The sequence below is a fragment of the Dipodomys merriami genome, unplaced genomic scaffold (genome assembly GCF_024711535.1).
Source record: "Dipodomys merriami isolate MVZ:Mamm:240054 unplaced genomic scaffold, mDipMer1.0.p SCAF_2, whole genome shotgun sequence".
Lineage (NCBI taxonomy): Eukaryota > Metazoa > Chordata > Mammalia > Rodentia > Heteromyidae > Dipodomys > Dipodomys merriami.
The window spans coordinates 89028464-89048207 of record NW_027203381.1 but is presented as its reverse complement, the minus strand read 5'-3'; the positions used below and the strand labels follow the sequence as shown (position 1 = coordinate 89048207).

At 38.0% G+C, this 19744-nt stretch overlaps 2 protein-coding genes across 6 annotated transcripts in view; one reads left to right on the top strand and one right to left on the bottom strand.

Annotated features, from left to right (window-relative positions):
- The window catches only part of Cmss1 (cms1 ribosomal small subunit homolog), a 295468-nt gene that overhangs the window by 216615 nt on the left and 59109 nt on the right, over positions 1-19744 (top strand). Inside the window, exon 1 of one of the 3 annotated variants that reach the window (XM_070030396.1) lies at positions 12570-12657. The exons of the other annotated variants lie outside the window; for them this stretch is intronic. The gene's annotated coding sequence lies outside the window, so the exon portion shown is untranslated. Of the gene's footprint in view, positions 1-12569; positions 12658-19744 lie in introns of those variants that run through there. 3 annotated transcript variants of the gene reach the window in all.
- Positions 1-19744, bottom strand: part of Filip1l (filamin A interacting protein 1 like) — a 240612-nt gene that overhangs the window by 216085 nt on the left and 4783 nt on the right. The window lies entirely within an intron of this gene.

Sequence of the window (19744 nt, the reverse complement as noted above, 5' to 3'; positions counted from 1 at the left end):
TAGCCTTACATATTGACAGACAAATTATAAAGAACATGTGACTATCTTCGATTTATCAAATAGTTGCTTAGATGTTTGTCAACCTAATTTTATAAACATTGAATTGAAGTGATATATTATCACTTTGTAGAAGAATTTCTATTATTGTTCATGAAAAATGAAGAGTTATTATATCCTATTTTATCAGCAAAAGAAGTCAATTTTCTATCTGTGGTAGTTTTTAAAACTCCACCTAATAGTGGGGACTCAGAACAGTCTTCCATGCCCATGCCCTTCTAATTTTCTCTTTGTTATTAGCTTCCATCATTTTATGAGATTATATGAATATCCAAAACATCAAATTCACTTCTGAACAAAAATCAAGACCATGAAAAATAAATAAATAAATTGCAGAAGGGAGTTATCATTTTATTGCTCCTGTGCCTCATTACTCACATTTTTTAATCAAGATTTGATATCTCCATTATTTAGGAAAGAACTCATAGAGAAGAAGATAGACAAGATTATGTATATGTATCTTTATTCAAATACATTGAACTCATCATCACCCATAAGCCCTTTTTCTGTTACTATAACTGAATACAGAAATGGAGTAAAAGGAATACAAGTTTATTGTGGCCAAGATCATGTGGCCACATCTGGCAGGGGACTCAAACGGCTTCAACTCATGGCAGAAACAGAGAAAGGCAGAAAAATGCAAAGTGGACCAAATTACTGATGAGTCCCATTAATACATTCTCATGAATATATTAATCCAGTCATAAGAGCTCTTTCCACACTACCCAAAAACCTCCCCACGAAGCTTCACACCAACCCTGCCATACTTAGGATTTAATGCTCTAACACGTGAAGCGATCACATATAGGTAAAATAATCTGTCAAAGGCTCCCAGACATACAGAAAGAGTGGCTTCGAGAAGAGGGATCAAACAACTCAAAATTTACCAGGTGAGAAATTAGACTCATCACAGTAGTAAATGTCTCAACTTCGAGTCTTCAACAGATTCTTTTTAACTGCTATAGTATCGTTTTCATTCCATCCTTGTTAAAGCTTACACAAGTTAGCTTGTGGGGGTAGATAATAACAGTCTCCCTGAACAGACTTTTTCCCTTTATAGCAGGCTTGTCAAACTTTGGTGGGCGGGAAAATCACTCGAAGAATTTTAAAATGCAAGTTCTCAGGAGTACCCTCTCAGGCAGTTCCAATTTTATAGACAGAGACTGTTTTGTTTAGATCTGAAATGTCTCTCCAGTAATGTAAGGAAACACGCACCTCGCAGGCCTAATCTTTGCCCTCGACAGCAGCACTGCGCTGTAGGTGAAGCACCTCCCACTTCCAGCCCCCGACGATGTAGAAGGGGCCTTCAAGGAGTCAGTCGGCGCTATTTTCTCCCTTTCCTCGTGAGAACTTGGCCTTGTCAGCTCTGCTGGCAATAAATCTTTTCTTCTGGCGGGGGGTACTCTCTTTTGGGTTACTTTCTGCATGGGTTACATTTTTCCTTTCAAGTAGTCCATGTGTTAAAGGCTTGCTTAACAACTTAGGCTTTGGAGGAAGTAATTAGATAAAAAAAGGCTATGGCCTAATCAATAGATTGGTTTATCCATTGGTGGATTCATAATTTTAATTTGCTGACCTGTTAGGGTCATGTTAGAAACTAGGTTGAGAAAGGACGACTGAGGATCCTCCTGGAAGAGCACCTCCTGTACCTAGTCTCATCTCGCCCTTCCTCCCCCTCCACTCCTCTTCTTCCTTCTCCTCCCATCCCTCTCTTCCACTGTCCTTCTCCTCCCTCCCCTCCACTGTGTTCTCCCACTCCTCTCGTCTCTTTGCTCTCCCTTTCCCTCCACTCACTTCTTGGTATCCATGGTATGAGCAGCTTTCTTCCTCCACCAAGCCATTAAGTTATGATGTTCTGCCTCATTACAGGCCCAAAGTGTTGGGGCCAAGTAGCCATGGACTGAGACCTCTGACACAGCGAGACAAATAAATAATTTCTCCATTGTTTTTCTCAGATGTTTTGTTACATGACACCTGTTCCACAGAGCTAGAACTGAGCATCCACATTCAAAACCCTGAATGATACATATAACATGGTTTTTAGTCCACATTTTGAGAAACACAGCTTAGATCTCCTAACAGTCCAAGAAAGGCTGAAAATCCTGTCCTCACATTGGCACAGTTGATATGGCAGAAAACAGCTTATCAACTAACTGAATAACGAAAAATCAGAATCAATGTCATTTCTTGGGAATAAATGTCAACTTTGCATTGTGGGGGGAGGGTAGTAGTATTGGGGATTGAACCCTGGACCTCATACCCACTAGATAAGTACTCAACCACTGATCTGCTCCCTCAGCTTTCAGCAATTCTTTGTTTGCATTGGATCTAGACATCTCATGGAAATGGATGTGGAATGTTCCGGCAGACAGTTATTATCCAAATAAAGTTTAGAGGACTTTTCTTGGTTGGTCTATTTTGGGATAATCTATCTATGCATTGTGGCCAGAGTTACTAGAGCAATCCCACTGAAGCCAACTGATACTGTTGCCCTACATGAGTAGATTAGAATGTGAATTGGTTTTTAGTGTATTCACAAAAATAACAGATTCACATATTTTTCAACCTTTATTCAATAAATGTCCATTGAGCATCTTGAACGAGGAAAGCATTGTTCTATACACTCTTACTACCATTAGTCTAGCTTATATTTCTAGCTCTTCCAGACTAGAAATAATTTTAGAAAATAGCTACAGAACTCTAGACCACATCTATGATCCATAATTGCCTTACCTAAGCCACCTGAGAAAACATGTCATCTTAACATTTTCATCTTTATTGTCAATACTAATGATCAAAAATAGCAATTTACCTTTCACATAGGACATTTTGTATAGACTATGGTTTATTATCACTTAGCAGATATACCAGTGTTCAGTTTAGTGTGGAAAGCCTGCGTATTCTTCAAAAACCTGGATTTATACTCTTGAGCAATCATAAAATAGTACTTGACTGTTCTTATCTTCCCTATATGTTTGCACAGGAAGGCCTTCCCTCTGGGTAGTTTAGGGATTAATAGCCTGTGAAGATTCCTTAGTTAGAAATTAGTTTTTTTTATCATTATTAAGGTTTTACTTTATGAAGATTTTGTTCTAAGTACTTCAGATAAACTATTTCTCATTTTATCCTCATTACAAAATTATACACCTTTGGAGTTTATATCACTAATAATCCAACTTTATAGATAATAGAATGGAAATTGAGGTAGGAAGAGATAAGTTATCTTACTTAAGTCACATAGCTTGTAAATAAGTGGGCTGGGATTTAAGCTAAGTAGTTTGGCTCTGGAGATGGGCACTTGATCTACACACTTTTCTGGGATCTCTGACACAGTGCTGTTCTCAATCATGTAAGATGAAAAGACATGGACAATAAGATGTTTTTCTAGCTTGATCTACATACCTGAATTGTTGCCATATACTATGATTTCATTAGCATGATAGTTACACAAAGCTCTCAGGCAGCAAATTATGTACATTAATGCAAGCAAATAAAAGTTGTTTATATGGATAGTCAAAGCATGTTACTATATTATATCATGTCCTTAATATTTTGTATTATTCATATAGTTTCTGAGTTGTGTTAAAGCAGATTCTCAGCAGAGGGACTGTTGACATTTTGTGTTAGATAAGCCTCACTTGCAGGGGTTGGCCTGTGTGTTGTAGTGTGCCTGTTAGATGTCATTAGCATATTCTTTCAGTGGTGACAACTGAGACATTATCAAATCTTCAGACATTATCAAATACCTGTCTAATTCAAAGCACCTCCAATCGAGAGCACCCATTTACACATATGAGGTATGGCATAGTATAGGCTGTCTAAGAAAACCTGTGCCATTATAAGTGCTACATAAGGTTATGAAAGTACTGGTATGTTTTTAGACAGTTTTAGGTCCACTGAACTAGAATTGCAAACTACAAGTAACTCTTGATTCACTATTACAATATTTATAATAATACTGTTGTTGAAGAGTCATATATAGACTAGAACAAAGTACAGAAATCATAGAATAGGATCTATTCTGTTTAACATACAGACCTAAGCTGCACATGTGAAAGTAAATACTACTTAGTACATAACTCATAGTCATCATAACTCATAAATTCATCACCATAGAAAAAGACTTAGAAACTTCTTTAGACAGTTAGAGAAAAGGTCTTCAATTTTTTTTTTGGGGGGGGGGGTCCAGTCGTGGGGCCTGAACTCTGGGCCTGGGCGCTGTCCCTTAGCTCTTCAGCTCAAGGCTAGTGCTATACCACTTGAGCCACAGCGCCACTTCTGGCTTTTTTCTTTTTGCTTATGGGGTGCTGAGGAATGAAACCCAAGGCCTCAGGCATGCAAGGCAAGCGTTCTACCACTGAACCACCTTCCCAGCCCTGACTTCAATTTTTTTATTATTATAGATAAGAAAATTTGCTGTTGTTCTGCCATAGAGATTAAGGCTGGTAGATAGTAAATGGACTTTATTTTCATCTCTCAATGAGAAGATAAGTATTTCCAGGAATCTCTTGGAGAAGGTGGCCCATAAAGTCAAAATAAGATATGAGCCAGCTTTGAAGGCCCTAACAGGTAACATGGTGTTCATATTTCTGGACACAAGAAGGTAGTTTTGAGAATCAAAGTTCCCCAGGGTAGCCATTCTTTGATTATAGTCAAAGTCAACACTTTTAGGAAAATACTGTATACTACAAAAATATACAAATTTTTATACTCTGGATTAAAGTTTTTGGATGTGAATTTATATTTATATTTAAATGTGTATCATTTAAATTCATAGTTTATGTTTGTTTATAAATTTTTATTTTTTTCCTAGTTGGGGATATGTTTTTCTAAGTACTTATAATTTCCCAAAAGGTATGTCAACCCAACATTTCTGTTTTATCTCTGTAACTTCTCCATTTCCTTCCTCTTTACCATCGGGGCCCCTTGGTGGTCCTCCTTCACCTTTCAACGCAGCACAGCTTTGAGATGTGAGCAAGCAGGCCCAGTTCTTCTCAGGGAATTGAGTGTTCCTCCACCACTTCTGTATTCTGTCATGTTTGTTACCTGAGAATCAGAACTCTGCCTGGTGATGACCCCTTCCTCAATGGTCAATTGAGACAACTTTACATATGTCTTCTATTCACCCAGAGCTTCTCTGGAGACTTCCACCATCAGGAAAGGAAGTGGTTACTTTTTCATGAAAAGTAATAAACTCCCCAGTTGAAGTTTAATGGATAACTTAGCTTCGGGTTAGATTGTTTGGCGTAAAGGTCACTATTTTTAATAAGCTAGGTCATGAGTATAGTCATTGGAGGAGTTAATCAAATGACTGCTGTAGTTCAAAGTACATCTGCATTGGAATAAAATATAATTCATGTTAGAGCACTAAACTTAACAGTTGGTTCCCCCAGGTAATAAAACAGCTTTTAATGAAATAAACATGTACCTTTCTGCAACAAACCTTCATGAAACACATAGCACAGTGACATTTTCTTTGTGGCTATGCTGAGGATCCTCTGATCTGCTAGAAGAAGCTACTTCATTTTATTTATTCTAAGGCAGTTGAACTAGGAGCCGATGAGTGAACCTCAGAATCACTGTCATCACCACCAATGAAAGGAGCAGAGAAGTCATGAAGTTTAGTTACACTAGTTTGGGGCATCCTCTTCCTTGATTATAGCATCTGAAGTGTTGTTATTGAGAAATGCCTTTGACTCCATTCTGTAATGCTAGCAGTGTAGAGGGTAAAAATTCATACCTGTGCTTTTAACAGGATTTATCCTTAGTTGAAACACTCAGTACTTTTTTATATATAATCTGTGTGAAATTTATTATTCATCATGGAAAGACCAGAATATGATGTCTGTTTCTACAGATAATTGTGAACATTTATGATAGAACCTCTTAAAAATTTTAATGGAAATTACTAGAGACTTAGGAGCCATAGCTAACCTACTTTAAGAAAAATATTACATTCACTAAACATGCTTTGTATGAATAGTTCCATGATTCAGACAAATATACTGTGGTTCAAATACCAGAATGAAAATACAGAATGCTTCTTTTATTACCCCCTCACCCCTAGCTACCCCTATTGGCTGTGTTATTCAATTGTCTTTCCTATTCTCAGTCACTGATTGACTTCCTTGTCATTCTTTTCACCTTTTTTGGTTCATGCATTTTAATCTAGTTTCTCTCACTTAGCAAAGTGTGATTGAGATCCATTCAAGTAGTTATATGTACCAAATTTGTTCTTTTTGTGTTAATATTCCATCTTACACAGGTACTACAGTTTGCCTATCCATTCACCTAGGTTGACATTTGTGTTATTTCCTGTATGGACCAATTGTGAGTTGAACCAAGCCAGGTTTTAAGAGTATTTTTTTAAATTTCTTGTGACTATTCCTGTATGAATAGGATTACTGAACTTGATTGTAAATGGATGTTTTAAGTAACTGTTTTCTAATGTAGCACTACTATATTGCATTATTAGTGTATTTATTAGTGTATTCCTACCAGCAATGAGTAAGAGAAACAAGTGCTGTGTGCACTTAGTATTGTATCCTCATCAACACTTAGCATTGTTATTGGTTTGGGGGTGATAATTGGAGGATTGTTTTTGTCTTGTTAGTTCCAGGTTTTTATTTGTCCAGTTTTTTAGTCTTTCTAGTAGTGTACCTCATGGTTTTAATTTGTATTTCTCTAAAGACTAACAATACTAAGCATCTTTCTTGTGTTTAGTGACCCTGTTCCTTTCCTAAGCATGTGTTCAAATCTTTTGTTCATTTTTCAAGTTCAGTTGTTTTCTAATGACATTTAGAAATTTCTTTCTATATTCTGAATACAAGTCTTTCTCAGATATAATTTGCAAAGATTTGCTTCCAAGTTGCCTGATTTGCATTTGAGGAAAGTTGAAGTTTGAGCATATCTTCTCTACTTCATCTCCATCCCCAAACCAGCCTGTTTTCTCCCAGCACACATGTAGCCATGGTAAGCCTTGTTCATAGTTCTCAGCACTCATCATTCCTCTGCTCTGTCTTTGTAACTGCCTGTCTGAGCTCCTTCTAGGGAGAACCTGCTCCAGGGCAGGTGTTTCCCCGGGCTGTGAAACACTCCATCAGTGCCACTTCTACTAAGTCCCCAGGCCATTTTGTCCCTATGGGTTCGCTATACAGCTGTTTGCTATTGGTTTTTCTTTCTTCTTCAAAATTAAAATTTCATTGTCTTGCTCTTCTATGTCTTTAAGACAGTCCAGGGAAATTAGCTCACTGAAAATAATTGAAAACACCTTTTGGAAAATGCAGTTGGGAATGCAAGCAGTCTGAGGAGGTTATTTCTCTACCTGGTAAGGTCTTATAATAAAATTAGAGAAGGCACTTCTACCTCAGGTTTTCTCGGTCATAGATTTGGGGAAAAAATAGACCCATAGAGATGTGTGACTTGCTTGGGACCTCCTGGATGATAGCTTCATTCTACATCAGCCTCTGCCTCTTCAAAGCTACCCCATCCATCCTGGATGTTTGTACTTACCACCTCCTTGAACATCACCCCATTCTAAGTATGACATATTGTGAAGAGAAGAATAAGTATTCCCATACACCAAGGGGAACTTTCCCAGAGAACTACACAAATTCACTTACCACCACTTCCCTGGGCATCTGTGCCCATGAGCTTGTACTGAACTGGTAGCCCTACCCAGAAGTCAAGGGTCTTCAAACCTTACCAGAGCTTTCTGCTTCCTTCCATCCATGGAGGTTAAAATACATTTTAAGAAAACTTAAACTAGTGCAGAGGTTAAATATTTGCAAAGCAATTTAGGATTATAAGAATTTTAATCCAACATCATTTTGAAAATGGTTTCTTGGACTGTGATTTTGTAGAAAATATATACTCTTCAATATGACTGAACGTAAATTCATTGTGATTGATAGTTGACATGTTGGCTGAAGATGTAGTCACAATGTCTTAATTACCAGAAAGTTTGTATACCCCACAACAGAGATACAAGACAGTAAACCCTATTAAGGTTCATGTTGGGTGAAGAGTTTGCTTTCTAGTAAAGTGAAAGGGCCAGTGTAAAAGTAGGTATATTCTTAAGTAATTAAAAGATAAAGGACAACTAAAAGTTAAGATCTGAAGAGTAAGCTTTGCAAAATATTCTAGCATGTACACATCTTGCAAAGTATTCACATACCCATTATTCAAACTGTTTGAAGACCACCAGTTATTTGCACTGAATGGGTCAATATATGTTAAGCTCTTAACATAATGCCTGGTATAAGCACAAAGCACAAAATACCTTGAGCTGAAGAGCTCAGGAGAAGGGCCCAGGCCCAGAGTTCAAGCCCCACTACTGAAAACAAAAAAAAAAAAGTGAATGAAGATCAGGAAAATCTGTTGCCTTTGTATTATAGTCATGATTCCAGTTTTCTCAGGAGACAAGGTCACTCTGGCTGTAACCTCTGAGACATTTTTCCAAATCCCATTCAGTTTGGCTATCCATAAATACAATATCCTCCTAGATATACCTAACTTTATTATAGATCCATTTTGATGCTAAGAGTTCTATAAATTCAGAAGCTGTGGGCTTTTGTAAGTATTTTGAGAAAGTAGACACTTATAGATAACAGAATGAGAGAATACAGGATGTAAAAATTGAAATGGAAACTTGAAAAAGAAAAGATAGTTTGTTCAAAACCTATTCTATGTAGTGAAGAGGAGTCTTGGACTCTTAAAACTCTCAGAATCATGGGAATGGATGGCCTGAAAGCATCATAGTGAGCCAAGAAACCTGTGCTAATCACTGAGTAGGTGGACTGTGGAAGCATGCATAATCTCCTGAGGCTGAGGAGTTGTGCATCCTGGGCAAAAGACAGGACAGTGAATGGAATAGTGAGAGGAGGAAATGGGATAAGAACGTGAAAGTTTCAGTTAGAGCAATTATCAGTCACGTGTGGAGCACCTAGAAGGTACCAACTATGGTACTTTAATCCTCATGAAGCTCTGTAAAGTAATTATTATCATCTAGATTTTACAGGTGAGTTTATAAAAGAGATGTGTACATTATTTAGGGTCACATAGCAAGTTTGCATTCAAATCATTAAACCCAGATCTTCCTGGTTTGCAGAGCTGTGCTTTTTCCACAGATCTTTGGACAGAATCAGAGAACACCCAGGGAAGCACTTGGAGGAAAATAAGAGGAAAAGGGAAGAATCTGAGAGCGGAATGTAATGTTTTTACAAGAATCCGGTAGGCAAGAGGACTGGGATGCTTACATTTTTGCTGGTGACTGGAAATGGCAAAACAGTGAAAACTAATATCCCTGAGATCTTTAATAGATCCTGTCACCCCTCCATCTTAGTAATTGTATTATTTCAGGCCTGAGTGAAGTTCTATGGAGGTATCCTAGTACAGTCTTTTGAGTAATTTTCTCAGACAGTTAGCAAGAATAATCAGCCTTTCCTGACTTCTATTTCTGGCAGGTATTCCTAGCAGGCAGGCAATTGAGGCTTAACTCACTGTGGTGTTATTGGTCATCTTGTTGATACCAAATAATGGGAGCAGAGAAGGGAGTATGGGATGATACTGACATCTCACTTACATATAGGATATCTATAAGATGTCTCTTAAGATTTGAGGATATCTTTGGATATCCTCTTTGTACCTATTGGTACAAAGTAGAATTCTTGCTTAGACCATGGTGAAAAGTACACGTATATATCAGTCTTTCCTGATGATAACCCCCTGATTTCCATTACTAGGGGAGAGTTAACACTACAGCCTAAACTGTTAACTCCTCACTGCTGGAGGAGGGGGAGCCCCATTAACGGGGACACAGGCTAGGACAAGAGACTTTACAGGGAGGAAGCTTTGTTATTTCAGAAGAGGAGCTGTTCAGCTCTGGAGCTAGGTAAGGGTAACCTCAGATAAATCAGGTTCAAAACAACAAAGGAAAAGCAATAGGTGAGCAACTGAAAAGAAGTTATAGCTCTTACACTTTCAGTGAAATGCTTCCACTGAGATTCTTGATTGTGGTCCAGATAAGTATGCTCTTCAAAGTCACATACGTGTTGTCTGATCCAGTCTATCACAAAAAAGGGCTGAGGTGGTAATAGGACAAAGAAATGTTCTCTGAAATGGCATGAGAAGCAGAGAGGAGTGAATAGAGCCTTAAAAGCTTTCACTAGTACTAGGCATGGGTGCTGCACACTTTTAATCCCAGCATTTAGGAGACTGAGGCAGAAGGATCCTGAGTTCAAGGCCATTCTGGGCTTCACAGTGAGATGCTATCAAAAAAGAAGGGGGGAGAGAAGGAGGAGGAGGAGGAAGAAAGGAAAAGGGAAAGAAAGAAAAAGAAAGAAAGAAAGAAAGAAACTGGATCCTTGTATCTTCTGCTTCCCCTCAATTGTGACATGTCTTTTTCCTTTGAATCAACACAGCACTTGGTAAGTCTCTTGTAACACATTTTCTATCCCATATTATTTTGTTTCAATGGCTTTACTGTTTTCTCTACTAAACTGATGATTCCTTGAAGACCACCACAACATCATTTTCCATTTTGCAACCTCTACCTTCTTTTATTCATTTGCTGTTTAATCATTGTTGACTAAATGGAGGAAACCAAGGGCACTGATACTTATACTTGCTAGCTCTTTATGTAGCTATCAGAGATGACAATTTACAAAGCTAGCTTCCTATTTGGGAATGAGAGAGGAATCAGGAGCCAAGTGATATTAAAAATGTTTTGTAGTGCTTTGAATGTTTAGGAGAGAGGTTTTCTGTTTAGGGAATGTTGCTAAGTCTTCTCATCAAAAATAGCCTTTCCAGGCTTTAGCCTTGCCAGGACAGAACAGATTGGAAGGGTTAAAGGAAAAAGCAATGTTAATACCTCTGCTCATGGACCTGCAGGTGCCAGCAGAAGAGCAAAATGTGTGGTTGAGCTGAGTAACTATAAAAATGAAGCAAACCAACTGACTTGTGGGTACACTGATGTAAACTTTATGAAATAGCTTCCTCAAGTTTTATCTATTCCTGTGTTCCCTGAAATCCTAGGCTAGGTGTCTTTAAAAGGAAACTGGTCATTTGAAGTCTCACCACATAAGCAGAATAAATGACCCTGTAAGTGGAGCTTACTCCCACCACAGCTCAGAATGTCAGCAAGGACTAAAGGGAATCTCAAGAATTGGCCAGAAATCCACATATGGGTCTGAGTCCTGGGCAAAGCATCAGGCTGGGCAAAGCTGTTCTGTTCTTCAGGCTATTATTACTCCTTTAGGAACTGTCCTACATACATTGGCAAGGAACTAAGCTAGTACAGAGTAGCCATTTAAACTTTTCAAAATCCAGTCCTAAGTGTTAAGTGCTACATATGACTAAAGATCTATAATATCAAGATTTTGGCCCCTCAAATCTTGAATCTGGTGAAGTTGGAAGCCTCAGTTAGGCAGGTAATAGTGCCATTGATAGTGCTGAGCCAGAAGGAGGAGTTAGTGCATAGCACGTCTGTATTAGAAGCTCTAAAATAGTAACTTCCAATGGCTATCACAAACTTGCCCCTGGAAAGTTCAAACAGGAAAACATTTGGATTTAGCCTTGACTTGCCCTGTAATAAACATGTTTGCTCAAATAATGAATTGTTATATTAAGATGATCCTAAAGAAGTTTATAGATACTTTGTGTTGGCAGCAATTATGAGTGAACAGCTGATCTTTATGTAATCACTAGCCATTATTAGTACAAACCATAATCATGATTTGGCCAGGTCACAGAAATGAGGAGTTTTTTAATTCATAGAAGTTTCTACTTAAATGGTTAACTTGCAGGTACCGAAGGCATGTCACCAAATCAGGGCTTCCAGCAAGCCTCAGAGCAAAAGTGGCTTCTCATATCCTTGCAATGAAACACTTCTAGGGAGAACAGGCTATCATGAGAAAGAGCCCTGACTACCCCACTACCACTGCCAGACCTGGCTGCCTGTGAGTGGGGACTACAAAGACGCTTGCTCAGGCAAAACAGAGAAGGACTTTCTGGAGCCTCCTTCACTGGATTCCTTACCCCAACCTCTGCTCGAAACAAGGAACAAGGCCAAGATGACATAGCTGTGGTCACACATAGCCTGTTAACTGCATCAGTTGTCTTTATTTGTTTATTCAAGAACTCTGAGCTGCTTTTTTTTAAACAAGAAATTTGAACCACATTTTGTTTGAGATACTCCAGAGAGATGTTGCAATGTGGTTACCATCTTATAAACTTTGAAATGAAACTGTTAGCAGTTCACAGCTTTGTTTAAAGAACAATGACTTTGAGCACAGGCCTCTGTTCTCAAGACCCCTGAGGACAATGACCAAGACACTGAAGAATCTAGTCCAGAGCTGGCTGGCTAAGACCTGCTTTGAGTGGCCAGATATTCAAATGTTAGGGTTGAGGATCTCTTCCTGTTTTGAAGTGGTATTGGTAAATTTAGTCTCTGTTTCTAGGGTGATTTGCACTAAGGCCCCCAGCTTATTAGCTTTTAACAGGTGACAGAAAACTTGAAAGACAGGCGTGTAGTGTATGCCAGTTATCACAGTGCATGGGAAGATGAGACAAGAGAATTACAAGATCAAGTCTAGCCTGGAGGTATCCGTCTGTCTGTGTGTGTGTCTGTCTGTCTACTTATCTGTCTGTCTGTCTGTCTATCTTGTGTGTCTATCCGTCTATCTATCTACATACATACACACCCCAAAATGAAAGCTAGCTTGTGTGTGTGTGTGTGTGTGTGTGTGTGTGTGTGTGTGTGTGTGTAGAGAGAAAGAGAGAGAGAGAGAGAAACTCAGAAAGAATAGGGAAGTGAGGGGTTCCCCTTATTTCAGAGCCTGACTGAAAAACATTTAGAGGATAGCTGATTCACCCCTTTCTCCACTAGTATAGTTGCTATGCTAGCCAAGACCTCAGCTATGCTTTCATTCTAGTCTCTCTGTTTAAACTCCAGGCTTTATTTCACTTTCTCCTCATAATACAATTAATAAGACTCTTTCCTATTTATTTCTCTTACAATAATTAGTTGTAGCTATTGTTCTCTTAGCTTTAAAGTATTCTCAAGGATTAAGCCTCATAAATATTCTTCTAAGAGAATACAGATATACCTATATCTCTTTTTCTAACTTTTGCACAAAGTTTGCTTAGTAGCTGGTATAGTCTCCTAGCAAAGATAAAAATTAAAGTAACCTACAGAGTAGCAACTTTCAGTTTCCAAATAGTTGTATGTTTCATAATGCATACATGTTATAAGAACTTAGACTATGTTTTTGGAAAATCTCCCCCCCCAGTCTGTTCTTTGTGGTTTATAAGAGTTCATATTTAATAATTTCATAGTTTGCAAATATAATTGTGATTAAAATGTTGGCCAATTCCAAGGCAAAAGGGACTTTCAGAAAGGCTCTATAATCATTGAATGTAATAGTTAAAGAGCTGTGAGATTAACCAGTTTTAACCTAAAGCATAACATTTCTCATGTACCCTTAAGCAGTAGTGACAAGGTATTTCCTGATGATTAATGACTGTCTGAGTTAATGGGCTGAAGGAAGGGTCATTAATCCTTTATACAAAGGTAGTTTCGAAAGCAGAAATGAATAACAACTGCTAGGTCAAGGGGGCTGGGTCCCAAGAGATGCTGCAAAAGATTAGTTAGCTTTTCATAAGTCCATCCATACTACTGTTCTCATTCTCCCTTCTCCTTCACGTGGCATACCTCATCCTTAGGATTTCCAGCTTCCTTGTATACAATTAAATTTTTTAAGTAGTTTGTTATGTCCCCTTTCATCAAATAAAGCTCTCTCTCTCTGTATCTGTCTCTGTCTCTCTCTCTTTCTCTCTCTCTTGCTCACTCAAAAATTAATCAGCTGTCTCTTACTGAAAACTCAGAAACATATCTTGGAAGTCATTCATGTAACTTCTCATTATCAGATGGTGGAAGCAATAGTTACACTTAGGAATCTAGAAACCATGAAAGTCAAAATGAGAATATCCATAAGAATATCCATATCAAAATTAGAATATCCATATCAGAAATGCAAGAATAGTATGAAATTATTGTAGATGGTTGTTAAAATTGATGGAGCAATCAGACACAGACACTACAGCAGTAGAGAGACAAATCAGTATGATCGGGGTCTCATTAAAAGTAGAGGCACAAACATCTGACCTGTGGACTACAGAATACTTGTCAGGGATATACTTTTGCAGATGAAAATGGTAGACTTCATAGAAGTTCAGTCATTTTCCAGACCAGCCTAGGCTTTGCCAGTGCTGTATGCAGGACAGTCTCAAACCTTAGGTACTTCACTGTCCAGCTACTAGCCATTTGGCTAGATTTAGTAATCTCAATATTATGTAAGAAAATCCTTCTTGCATCTTAAAGCTATATATATATATATATATATATATAGTGGAGATGGTAAAATAGTATCAGAGAATCTTCAGTGACTCATTGGACAACTTCACCAAGAATCAATCCTCACATTGGTTCTTTATCCAAAAAAGACTTGAAAGCTGCAGAATGATTTCTTTGTTTAGAATATCTGCTTTCCTGCATAAGCATTATTTTCGATAACCATGTGACCCTGGTGAGAGTTTCAGATTCTAGAAGATTGCACCTTTACCTGGACTAATGCCATCTTCCCTTTCAATCCTTCAGATGAGTTAAACTCAGCTGATGTATTCAGATGGTTCTGACTATCCCAATCTAATACGGTCATCAGTGAAGTATGTTTTCATATATTTATTTTGCTGCTTTAAAAAAAATACTAAAAATTTATAAGATAGCAGAAGTATGGTAAATGAAACACTAAGAACCTTGTTTTCTGGTCTCTTGGTTGAAGATAGAAATGCCTCATTAAAAATGGTGACAGGAGCCTGGCCCCAGTGGCTCACACCTGTAATCCTAGCTACTCAAGAGGCTAAGATTGGAGGATCACAGTTCAAAGCCAGCCCAGGTAGGAAAAGCGGTGAAACTTACTTCCAATAAACCACCAGAAAACTGGAAGTGGCACTGTGGTGCAAGTGGTAGAGCACTAACCTTGAAGAGCAGAGGGACAGCATTCAGGCCCAGAGTTCAAGCCCCTTGACCGACCCAAAAAAAAAAAAAAAATGGTGACTGACTTTTTGCCACTAACATGTATCTGACTTAATTCTGAAAACACCACATTCTATGGATTCTGTGACACAGCCAAGAAATGTAAATTTGTAGCTACCCATTCAAACTGAACTACTGTTTTAGTGCTGTGAGTACAGGTGAAAATCTTTTATATTCTTCTATAGTGTTAAAAAAAGGAACCTTGTTTTATATACAGATTAGTTTGGCAAGACCTAGCTGGACTCTTTGAGCTCTCTTTCTGTTGAAATTGCTTTGCACAAATGAACAATCCAGATGTAGTTGAAGATGTAATAGAATTATGTGCCGAAATAACTAAATTATTTAGGTTGTGATTGCAATTTTATGATACCATCTGGGAAAATGACTTAAGTGCGTGTGAATTTGAAGTAAACTAAAGTTTTCCTCTCTTAAGTAGGAGTTCTGGCTTCCTTTGACACTTTGCTGATAGTGGAATTTTGTGGTCACTTTGCATACTTTGAGAGCAACAGATCCACAAGTGTGTTATGATTTGAACTGGAGCTTTCCTTCCACACTTTTGTCAGGCATTTAAGGCATCCACAGTTTTTCTGTAACCTGATCTAGCCACTTAATGATCAGACAGTAGAACTTGCTATCTTGTATGTACGCATGCTGTCTTTCCAAATTAGAAAAGAACAAAATAAAACCCTGTGGAAATGCCTTGTATTAAAAGGAGTAATTTAATGCTAACGTTCTCCCAAGGCAGTGTTACATAAATAATTATTGCTAGACAGGAAGAGTCGTTTCCCTTTATGGAATAATTTGAACACATTTAAGATTTTTTTATTGTCTTTTTAGAATCCTCTGGGTTATAGGGCCATAAATTACCACTTTTTTTGGTATTGAACTTCCATTACATAATTTAAATTTTATTGTACAAGACAGCAAGAGAATTACAAAAAAAATTACTTAGTGCCAGGGAATATGAGGGAAGGGAATGAATATTTCTTCTTCTTTTTACATCAATCAAAGAATTTTCTGGCTTAGTTTTAATATTTGACTTCCTAGAATGAAGGGACAGATTCTTAGTGTCCAAAATATTAACTTTGGCATTTTAAACCTGTATGTAGGTGTGTAGTGTCTAAAGTAGTAGTTTATAATTAAGGTTCCCAAGGAAAACAACACTCAAAGGTCTGTTCCTTAGTTCCTCCATGACATGTTCAGCTCAGGGCTGCATAATTTGTCTAGAGAGTCTCAATTTGGTGTATTTTTTAGTCTTGCTACATACATTCTTTAACTTTCAGGGAAACCCTGGCATACCATGTTTTCAAAACTGAATTATTTCTTTAGATTAATCTGTAGTGTTACGGCAGGGAACTTCTGCACTAATAATGATGGGCCAGAGTCTTCCATGCTAATAATAATAATGAGGGTGCTCTCTCAGCTCTTTCCTTCTCAGCTCTTTCGCAGCTCTCTCTCTCTCTCTCTCTCTTTCCCAGCTCTCTTTCCCAGCACTCTCTCTCTCTCTTTCCCAGCTCTATCTTTCCCAGGCCTTTCCCAGCCACGTGGAGGACCAACATGGCCTGGTGCCAGCTGGAACAATGAATAAACCTACCCCTTACCCGAAAAATAATAATAATAATAATAGTGAGGGTGTTGGTGTTAGCTCCTGATTAGTAAGCACTTACATGATGCTAAGTGTGCTTTGTACTTTATACTTCTCACTTATTGTGTCCAACACAAGTAGGTAGAGTTATTGTCTGCATTTTGTGGTTCAGGAAACGAAAGACTTTCAGAAGCATGCTGCCAGCTACTGGAATCTATGCTCATAGGCATTGTAAATTATGGTGATAAACACATCCATTTACCACTTTGGTTCTGATTTTGATTTTTTTTTTTTTTTTTTTTTTTTGCTGTTCACATGTTCAAACAGTCTGCTCTGCAGTCTAGTACTTTGGCATTGCTCCATATCTAGATACACTGTGTTGTAATTCCAAGATCAACATTGGATTGTAGGACTGAGGACAGTGATTGGCACACCATTTATTTGTTACATAAATAATTTAAGCAATGAATCAGTTTTCATTTGCCCAGGCCTGAATCTTCTTTTATGATATCCCTAGACTAAGTACAGTATGTGGTACATGGCAGCAATGTGGTGTCTTGATCTTGACAGGCAGTAGGCATACAAATAATGTCGATCTGACTATTAAAATCAGATCATGTTTCCATGTAACTATGTATTTGTCAGAAGCCAGCAGCCTGTGCCAATTTCTCAACATGATGTTTGGAAAGCAACTACTTGGAGTTTTTTACACCAGTGACCTTTTCATTAGACAGTGCAGTTTTGCATTCAGTATTGTGCAAGAACATGTAGAGTTGAATTTCCAGGAGTTTTTCAGTTTGTTCATTTTTAACTATCTCTAAAAAATGTAAGAAATATTTCTCTGCCAATAGTTTCTTCGGCCTTCAATTCATCTATAAATCAAGGTAAGTAAACTATAAGTCATTTTTTAAAGATTCCTTTTCCTTTAGTATTTTTTTCAATGAAAATCCATTCAAGAACTCTTAACATGTACAACACCAAAACTGCTGGCTAAAGTTTAAAGTAGATGGTCAATGTAAAGCCATACAGATTTCTATGGCATGTTTTACATAAAATAAAATTAATTCTCCAACCTAATATATATCTCTTCAAATTCTAATAAACTCAGACAGTCACATAAATACTGTTACAGTCAAGACACAGAGAAATTCTTCCATCCCAAAACATTCCCTGTACCCCTTTGTAATGAACCCCTTTCCCACCTGTCCCAGCTGCTAGCAACTACTGATCTGCTTTCGGTCTCAAGTTCTTTTTTTTTTTTTTTTTTTTTTTTTCGGTCGGTCGTGGGGCCTGAACTCGGCCTTCAGCTGTAGACTAGCGCTCTACCACTTGAGCCTCAGCCCCACTTCCGGCTTTTTCTGCTTATGTTGTGCTGAGGAATCGAACCCAGGGCCTCATACATACAAGGCAAGCACTCTACCACTAAGCCACCTTCCCAGCCCAAGTTCTTTACTTTCTACAGTGTCATAAAACTAAACTCATTCAATGTATAACTTCTTTAGTCTGGGTTCTCCCACTTAACATAACACAATTGAGGTTTGTCATATCATTAATACTGCAGAGCAATTTATTGTTTAATTACATGATAGTTTGAGTGTTCATTGACCAATGAAGGGCATTTGGATTGTTTTCAGATTTGGGCAATTGCAAACAAAACTACTTTAAACATATAAGTTAGTTGTTACCTTAGAAAGCATCAAATGAGGGCTGGGAAGGTGGCTCAGTGGTAGAGCGCTTGCCTTGCATGCCTGAGGCCCTGGGTTTGGTTCCTTAGTACCACATAAGCAAAAAGAAAAAAGCCGGAAGTGGTGCTGTGGCTCAAGTGGTAGAGCGCTAGCCTTGAGCTGAAGAGCTGAGGGACAGTGCCCAGGCCCAGAGTTCAGGCCCCATGACTGAACCAAAAAAAAAAAAAAAAAAAAAAGCATCAAATGAAGAAGTATTAAGGAACCAGATACTGCAACTATATTTTTGTATAGCCAGGCATAGGGGCTATACACCAATCATAAGAAGTAGAAGAGAGATTTAGTCTCATGGACATTAGCACAAATAATTGCAGTTGTCCTAACTGAAGCCAAATTATTTTATCTGTTCTTTTCTATTTTTAACTAGAATCTTGCCAAACAAGGATTATGGCAGAAAATGACCTTGAATTTTTTAAAAACTTAAATTGTATACACTTTCAATTGTATTTAAGAAATAGACCATCTTTATCATATACTTTCCTTCCCTAAAATAAGTTATATATGCCTTGGTTGTAAGGAAATGCAGCAAGATTTTAAAATTTGAATGACTATAACTGCACCTGCTTAGAATCTAAAACCAATGTGGAAAACATAAGGCTTAACCCCACATGCTCCCTGATCAAATGCAAAAGTTCTCAAAATAGCTTCATGTGGAGATACTAGGAGCAGCTGAGACAAGGAGTTGATGGTATCCCTAGTCACAAACTGGCAATCTAACAGCATGGCTCAGAGGCAGCTGCCTCTGTCTCTTTCTTCACAGTCAAGCACAGCAGCTCTAAGGAGAAACACAGAGGCAGCCTTTGCTCTATCCACTTTGCTGTGCTCCCAGAATTCCCAGTTTCCTAGCTATGGGCTGTCCCTAGATCTTTCCTGAAGATCTGGGACATCTATTCCAAGCCACAAACAGGCAAGAAAAATAGCCAAAAGCGTCCAAAATTACCACAAACTTTAAGGAGGTACACCAAAATTCCAGGAATAATGTAACATGGCAATGAAGTTTTATGGAGTTACTTGGTCATAAAATAATAGATTGTACTAGGTCTCTACATGCTGTTACCTTTCTATTTAGTTAGCAGAAGATCAGTGTATTCGTGAAGGTGATCAGGTATGACCTTCATTCACTCAAGACTGCTCCCCACAGCTATATATAGTTCTCTGTTTACCACATTTATCATTTTCCCATGTACAGACTTTTTTTCTTGTGATATCCTCTTTCTTACTCTTGATAAACTGTTTTCCCACAAAGGAACCACTTTTGCTTCTGCC